The sequence below is a fragment of the Drosophila montana genome, unplaced genomic scaffold (assembly GCF_035044405.1).
Source record: "Drosophila montana isolate Dmon_TW-CO22-7 unplaced genomic scaffold, ASM3504440v1 contig_402_1, whole genome shotgun sequence".
NCBI lineage: Eukaryota > Metazoa > Arthropoda > Insecta > Diptera > Drosophilidae > Drosophila > Drosophila montana.
In genome coordinates this window covers 4,130,969-4,140,000 of record NW_026998739.1, presented here as the reverse complement: position 1 = coordinate 4,140,000, position 9,032 = coordinate 4,130,969, and the positions used below count along the sequence as shown (strand labels likewise).

The following is a 9,032-nucleotide window of genomic DNA, read 5'->3' as shown; positions in this document are numbered from 1 at the left end:
AATGGATTGAATCACATTTTGGTAAAGAGTCAGTGGGCGAGATGAAACCGTAGACTCCATTGAGTCTAAAGTATGCAGTTGCATCAGCGACGGGAAAAACAACAAATGACAACAAATGTAAAGCAAACAAAGGAGGGGAGTTGTCCAGGCAAACATTTCACAAGTGGATCGCCCCCCATGAAAACGCGACAAAGACCAAAGATTTAAAAGTCATATACAAAAGGCCGAAGACTAAATACCCTTCCAGATATATGACATAAATATTTCTGATGTGTTTCTAATGTGGATATGACACGATCTTATACAAAAAATTAGATCAGAGACATACGTGAAATTCTATTATATTCTATATGAACTCAGCTTTTGATACTGACCAATATATAAACATATATATATAGTTTCTTCACATGTTTGTTGACCAATTGATAATACCCTCTGAAAGGGTGTACAAAAAAAACGACCTTGTAAAATGTGAATGTCACTTTAGTCCAACTCTGGGATGTCGTTCTGCTTCGCCTTAACCACTTCCGTTTTGTTGTCCAAAAAACCGTGAGCATTGTTGTTGTTTCTACCGCCATGCTAATCCTGTAACTGAGCCCTCGAGGGTGCCCCTGTGGCCCCGGCACGCCTCAGTGACTTTCGCTGTCGCCAGCGCAGCCTCGGCGCCCTTGGCTGGGATTAATTCCACACATTAGCCGGAAATTGTATATATGCAGTATATGTATATGCCCGTGCCCTGCCTTGCCTGGCCAGTTGGTTATTCCGTGAATATGTTTTTTACTTATAAAGTGTGCCTAATGCCAGGAGCTAAGCCTGGAAATCTTCTCGAGCTAAGCTGACATGACCAATGGCGGCCACTTGTTAATTTCTCATACTAATTTTCGGTGGCAGCTCTTTGCGCTTGCTTTGCTTTGGTCTCATCATTTTTTAAGGGGTTTCCAGTTGCCCCTTTCATTAATCACACTGATCGCTTTTCGAGCACGCACTATTCGCCATCATTTTTTAGGATTTGGCGCGCATGTGGAATTTCCACACGCAGCTTCTCAAGGGAAATGCGACGCAGTTTCTCTCTCAGTTTTAGCCGAGTAATTGAAATTTGTGTGAGTGATAAATTCAGTTGTGGTGCGCCATGTTAAGCACATGATTAGCGCATTTTCCTCGCACAACCGACAGTTTTCCACACACACACACACACACACACATACACGCATACACACAGTTTTTTGGCCAGCCCGCTGTGCCGATACCCGCGGGAAATGGAGGTGTGGCACATTCGTGCCTGGCTTGCCAACAATGGCTTTTAATTATTTATTGCCTAATGACCTAATGACTTTTCTTTTGCCCAGCCTGAGAAGACCAAAACTCACTGTGATTGGCATATTGCTAGTCGACAGCAACAACTGAGGCCAGAGATAACCAAACTGAGCCAAAGTCACGAACAGCCAAATGAAAAATTTTTTTCTCATGGCTGGGAACTTATGGCTTTAGTCAAAATGATCGTTTTTCGAAAATTCTAATGCATTTGATTGTCAACCTGTCTCAACAAGAATCCCCCCATTGACTATGTGCCGAATTTGGACACAGGAAATAAATAGATATGCAAAAGCTTTAATCTTACTCAACTTATGCTTTATTGCTATGAATCGTTACTATCCGTCAGAGATTTCGTTACGGGTTTCCGTGCTCAGCAAGAACTGAAGGGGGAGACACTTAATATATTAGCTTTTCAAATATGTATTTCAAAGGTTCGACTTAACTCATTCTACAAACAATAAACACTTCAGTTTACAGTCCAGAGTACTTCTTATTATGGTTGACTTTATGGTTTCTATTTATTGTGCCAGAGTTCTATAGAGTTTTATATGTCAGACTCAGTAACTTTAAGCAGCTCTTAAATATCAGCTATAAAAAGAGTAGTATAAAAATAATATATTGCAAAACAAATAATTATTAGTTTAATACACTGATGGGAATCAAAAATTTGTAACATTACATTAAGCTTTAATTGCTACTTTATTTCTTTCTTTACTAGTAAAAGTTAGTTTCTTATTACTTATTTATACTCTTCTTAACTTTCTTGGTGATTTAATATTATAATTTGAAACGAATTCTGAATCCAGGCATTTAAATTCGTATTGCGTCTGGTCAGTTTAATGCACTTTACCTTTTTCGCAAACAATCTAATTGCCCTATAATCCCATTAGCACCTTTATTAGCTGTCCAGACTGTAATTCAGCTGGTAGCCCCAGAAGTCAATATTGCCACTCCTTCTGCCCAGCGCCCACAATCAACTCAATTTGCAAATTGTGGCCTGGCATGTGCCACACTTGAAAGTATTTTAAAACCATTTATTTCAAATGACCCACACGATGAAGACGACGACGAGGAGTTGGGCCGACAATTTTAAAACTCCGAACACGTAAAGGTAACCAAGGAACTTGGCCACGATTGCAACCTGGCCCGGGCCGTTGTTGGTGCCATAAAAAATTCATTTGACTTAAAAACTTTCCGAGAGACAAAAAACCAAAGCAAGCTGAGGCAAAAACTGAGCAGCAGTCGGCAGTCGAAATTGATATTAAGTCAGGTGGCGCGTGTCCATTACACGCATTGCGGCCAGAAAGCGAAAGCCTCATAGAATTCAGGTAGAATATAGATATATAGACAGACTGGGAGTAGAGAGAGAGAGAAAGGGAGTCCAAACTGACAGTTTTGAGGCACGCACATCCCGTGCATGGCATAAACAAAACAATGCCCGCTCCTCAAACAAGAACTCAGCTCTCAACGCAGAGCAAATTTGCTTAGCCAGCGCGGAAATTGTGGCCTACTGGTGCTCTATTGTCTTATTGAACTCCGCCAAGAGTAGTAGGAAACGGAAGCGCGGCCCAGCCGCAGGCAGAAGCGCAACCCCCGCACTTCTTGCCAAGCCCCTCAGCCATGGTCAGCGGTCGGCGTTTTGTCAAGAGGCGCACGTGAACTATTAAAATCACTTAAGTGCAATTCATGTCACGTTCGCGGGGAGTCAGCCCAAAACTTACAAGCGATTGATATATGCGATGTCAGTCCTTGTATATGTGTGTTAAATTATCTGTGAGTGTATGTGTGTGTGTGTGAGATAAATGAACTGACAGAATGGCTGGCCAATTCTTGATCAACTTAAGGCCATTTACATAAATCCATTTCCCATTCTCTCTTGTCAACTTTTATGACGGCCAAGGTCATTTTTAATTCAATTTTTGGATTTGGGTGCACAGAAAATACGATTGAATAATAAACCAAGAGATTCCGGGCTCGAGTAGCACCCTACTGAATGAATGTAATATTTCTAGCCAAATGTTAACAAATGTTTAACAATAGGCTATATTTTAATAATAATACTAATATATTGTGAATGAGTTTCTTACTTATTTTAAAAAACGAGCTGAAGAACTATCTCTTTATCAGGTTGACTGAAGTGCATTAGCCCCTAAAAGTCATCTGTCTATTCGTTCCTTTCGCCAATCTATAATATTCCACTCCGTCTGTTTATATAAATATCAAGTATTTCCTTTCGCTCGTTTATTTATGTTTATCTCGCAACGTTCTAAGCTTGCGGCCAATAGTTTGACAGATCGAACGAAACTTTGTACATCTCATTTATCTTCTTTTTTTTTCCCCAAAGTTGAGAGTTGAAGTAAAATGAATCAGTACTCACATGTTAATAGTTCCGGCATAAAAGACATTTTTGATTCCACTAGATCACATTGTTTAAACAGCATTAACTGAGTTTTTCACTGTAATAAAAATACAAACAATTTTTAATAATTTAATGAATAAAAATATAGATGGTTTATATATACTATATTATACAAATTTCCAGCTTGCTTAAATTGTTTGCATCGTTTATATGGGATTTAAATTCGTGTCGGAGTTTTGATTAATTTACTAACCAAAAGCCACTCAATGCTTATATGTATTTGCGTTTTGTGGCTAAGCTTCCAGATTATTTGAATATTTAAATACATTTTGACGCTTGACGAGATTCCCATTCGCATTTTTAATGAAAAATGTGCAGGGATGCGTGTGCAGGGAATAAACAGCAAACAGTTGTATAACATATGGCAATGTTTTGTTGGCCAAAATAGATTTGATCTAAGCTGATTATTTGCATTGGCCAGCCAGGGTAAAGCATTTGACCCAATTCTGTCAAATAAGCAAACAAAATATTACTGTGAATTGGTTTTTGGACACAGTTGCATATGTTGATTAATTTTACGACTATTTGCGTACACCCCCAAAACAATTAATACGAAACCGCAGAGATCTTCTGTGTTTTTGCTCCATGCGACGTGTTGTCAATTAAATGCTGGAAAATTAAATGCCACAAGCCGCAGGTCTAATGAAAGCTGCAAAGAGGGGCACAAACGTTGTCCCACCATTTACAAGGCAGCCACTTGACAGGCTAAGCAACAACAACAAAAACAAAGACACAATTGCACTTCTTACCCTCTCCACATTTCCCTTACGCCTTATATATAGGGGTATCTCAGCTGCACTGATTAATTACAGGCAAATAAATTTTCCACCTCTCGCTGCTTCGCTCGTCCACACGCTTTTCATGTCATGTGTGGAAATGATAAAAATACTTAGCACTGTGTTAGCATATTTTTTTTAATACCCTGTATCCATAACTGAAGCATAAAGGGTATACAAATATTTTGATAAGATTTGTAGCACATGTAAAAGCGGACAATTCATAAAAGTAGGCACAGAAGGATTTTTATATATTCCCAAGAATGACAAATTCTTGGGAAGATCTTGGCATATACATTCTGTTTGAACCCAGAATTTCATGATAATGTGTGTGGAATGCTAATTACAGGAGTTGCTTATAATTGGGAGTGTGTTAGGGTTTTCGCATCCATTTATATAGTATCTTAAAGTCAGACACTCTCAACTATCTGAGTCTGATTGTGTTTTTTTTGGTTGTATTTGAAATTTATTTCTGCTTCTTTGCTTTTTTGGATTATTAATTACGCTGACACTTTGGGTCTGCGCTAATGAGCACCAAAATAGAATTTTTCCATAATTTGGCTTCTGTCTATAAGAATATCTTGGATTCGTATTTATGTTTCGTGGACAAGCGAGCCAAGCACCTCCCGTTTGCTCTGCTCCGCCCGCCCCCAACTGCACAATTTATGCAAATGATGCTCGTTGGGCAAACATAACCTCATTTTGCCTGGCCCAACTCCAATATAGAACGCTAGATGTCGCTGTTGTTTCTGCTGATGGTGCTTTTGCTGCTGCTGTTGCTGTAGATGCTGTTGGCCATTCGCCTGGCACTTACCTCTACAGTACACGTCCATGAAAAATGATTATAAGTGGGTCACAGGATATGCAAATGTTTCTTTTTCACGCTCAGCTTACGACAATGCCAGAATGGAGCGAACTGGAGCACAGCTGCTGTGCCGTCCGCCAGAGGGCGTTGCCATGGGCGGCAGGTGTTGGGCCACTCTTGAGTTATATATGTGGCCCGTCGACTGTACAACTACGTACTTGGCAGGACATTTTGCAAATGCAACTGAAAGTTTGCCAAGAAAATGGTGAAAGTTTTTTGCGCTTTCGTATTTTATATCCGCCAGCGACGCCAGTTGCAAGTTGGCAGTTGCAACTTTAATTTCCATAGAGGAGCCCAGCGGGCGCTGACACGCAACATGAACACCAATGTGAGCAAATGTGAGTGAACAGTTCAGCAATTGGCCAAGGACAACGAGAAAAAATAAAACAAGAAAAAGAGCAACAACAACGCCTAAAGTTACATTTGATTTAATTTTCTTTGTCAGTTTCAAGAACTTGCCGAAATCAAACGCACAACGCATGAAAACTAATCAAAATTGCGCTTGTCCTGGGACCAGAACTTCCCTTCCCACTTCCCCTCCACACATTGACCCCGTGTCTCAGCCAGGATGCTGCCGGCCATTTGCGCTTTTCTCGTTTGCTTCCTGACACATGCACATGTCCTGCGAACTGTCCCAGAGTGAAAGTTTATTTAGCTTTTTACCATGCCTTCGCAAGTCAAATGTTTAAAATGTGTCACTAGTTTTGTCATTTGCTTATTTATTTCTGTTATGTTTTTATATGCATTCAGTTTTTACTGAAAATGCAGAAATAAATATAATACAGATATCAGAAATGTGTGTGCATTTTGCTAAGGGACGAGGTCCAGAGCATTCTCACAACTGGACAAGCTTTGTGCTGCCTTTTGGACATTGAAATTGAAATAAAACTGCAGACAAATCCTTGGCTTGTGCATGAAATGCAAAATGAAAAGTTAACAATTGACAAAGAAATATGCATTTTTTACCCACAAATCAAATTAAATCCATAAAGAAGGCAAATATTAAAAGTATTTAAATAATCCATATTTTATGATTCTAGCAAAGCAAACTTGAGGAACATTTACTGATTAATAGAAAAAGAAAGGCATGATTTTACCATCTATAAGAGTATTTAATAAATTAATGTTTGGCAAATCAAATAAATGCAAACAAACATTTACAAAATACTTTACTTTATAAAAACAAAAATATTAGTCTTATTTTAAACATTTAAGAGCTTAAGCCAGATCCCGAGAACAAAAACTTAAAAGCTACGCAGCTCAACCACAGAGCACTGATGACCGAAAACCAAGACGTGCCCCAGTCCCGAGTTTTCCCGCAGCTCCAACACGGATTTTTGTTTGTTTTGTAGCGCTTCTTTAAGCTGCAAACATTTTGCTTAGTTTGGCAAAAACACGCAGCGACCATTTTTCATATTTTCATTTATAAATTTATTATAAAGCCAAAAGCAGCAGCAGCAGCAGTAGCAGCAGCAACAGCAGTGAGAGCAACAGCTACTCTTGGCTGTTGGATGGGCTTAATAGCAACAATTTTCCCCCCTGCCTCCGAAGAGACCAATGGCAGCCAATGCTGCCGCTTGCCACAACCCAACCCACTCTGGCAGTGCTCTGAGCTGCGGTTTAGAGCAACGGCTACTTTGGCATTTATTTTAAATTATAGTTCGCAGTAATAACTAATGCTCAGAGAGCAGTTGCTGTTGTTGGTTATTGCTGCTGCCAGTTGCTGTTTGTTGTTGTCGACTGCCATGTACAGAAATTATAGACATTTTGGTCTGGGGCTTGTGTGTAGTTTTTGGCCGTTTAATGACAGTATTTGCGAGCTATGCCAAAGTTCTATGGCAGCTTGACATGAGATTCTGGTCGGGTTCTGGGGGGAGGGCAGTTTCAATTAAATTTACTGCAAAATGAATGTGGGATTAAACACAGTTTGACAAGTCATCTGCATAATTATGAAAATTCCCCAGGAAACCAGTTGACATTTTTCAGCCACTAATTGAAAATTCCTCAAGTCAAGTTAAAGCTGTCAAGCAGCTGGCAAGTTTCTCGCCAATTTCCATGAACAACAATGCCAATCGAATGTGTTGTGAGAACGAATTTTCACCATCATCGGCAATCGGCCCCATTGGGGCCCACAGCATTTGTGCCCTAATGGCCAAACACGCCCACCCTCCAATAACCTCCAACCCGCCCACACGTCAGTAAATATGAATGAGTTCCAGTTAATGAAATATTGAAATATGAATAGACAAGCTCGCCTTCGTACACTCCAAAGCAATCATATGTCCATCAGGCAAAACTTTGCACAGTGCCTGCCAAAGCCAAAAGGAAACTTAATCAAGGAAAATGATTGGAAAGGACTCTCACATACCCTATACCCAATGCTGAAATGGGTACATAAAGCTAACAAGATTCAGTTGAATTTTTGCATTCATTTGGTTTGGAAATTACCTGGCTTATACGGGTTGTACATTTATATAAGTTGTCTAAAATATACCCTTCATATCTGCACAGATAGGCTATTTAGAAAAAAAATATAATGTAATCGAGAGGTAGGGGGAAATATAAAACCTTTACCGCGAAGGCACCCTCTCATCAGAAAAAAAAATAACCCGAAACAAACAAAAATTACAACGCTTAATTATGAAAAGTGTTTTTTTCCTTCAGTTCGTCGAGGAAAATGAGTAAAAATGTAGAAAGCACACGAAACGAGTTAATGAGCGAAATTATAATGAAGTTTTTCCTCACTGCGCTGTTCGACAAGCGCGAACCACCCTTATTGGACCTGGATGTGGGTCAGAGCTGGTTTGGGAGCTGCTTCTAATGGGGCTAATCAAATATTTGACATTTGTTTTGGGTGGAGCTGATGTTGAGCTGTTGTTGTCTAGTGTAAAACTCATTACAATCGCAGCTCGCAACGCAGCTCTCAATGTTAAGCAGGGCAGTCAGCCGTGCCGTATGCAGCGGAATATTTCATTAAATCGCTTAACATTGCAACAGTGCAACCCAAGCAACCAGCCTACAACCAACGACCAACATCAACAGCCACATTAACACTGACGGCAACAACAGCAGCAGAAAAAAAGACAAATGAAGAGTATGATGTGATATGAGTACAATAAGTAGGATTGGGCCAGCAGGAAAATTAAACTGCCTCTGCATAATTTTAACTAATAAATGGAAAAAATTATCATATAAATTTTTAACAAATATTTAAAGTTTTTTTTTATATCTGTTATCCGAGAATTTAGATAATTAAAAGACATTTACTTTAACTAACTTCGAATTTTGCAAGATTTACATTCGGTGTACTCTTTTAAATCTTAAAATAAATAATGAATTATTAATAAAATTGTGTAAAGAGTTTGTCTTTTTTTTCCACAAAAATTGATATTTGCGGATATCTGTTAAATTTTCAAGTGGTCTGCAAAATTTCTTAATAAATATTCCTAAAATACATGACAAACTAAGGCTTGAACTAAAATCTGGGTTCATGAAATTGGAAACTCGACTCACGAACCGAACTTAAGGCTAGCAAATGCAATTGTCATCATTTAATAGATGAATACACAAATATATCAAAGAGGCTTTAATTTCCATTGACTATCTAGTCAGTTTGCAGCACACTTTGATTTTTAAATAGATTTTTAATCTTTATTAT

At 38.9% G+C, this 9,032-nt stretch overlaps 1 long non-coding RNA gene across 2 annotated transcripts in view; it reads right to left on the bottom strand.

Moving 5' to 3' along the window:
* Nucleotides 1-3,771, bottom strand: part of LOC135439344 (uncharacterized) — a 71,450-nt gene extending 67,679 nt beyond the window's left edge. For both annotated transcript variants that reach the window (XR_010438040.1, XR_010438039.1), the window contains exon 1: nucleotides 3,692-3,771. This is a non-coding gene — a long non-coding RNA (uncharacterized LOC135439344). The remainder of the gene's footprint in view (nucleotides 1-3,691) is intronic.
* Between the last annotated feature and the right edge of the window lie 5,261 nt (nucleotides 3,772-9,032).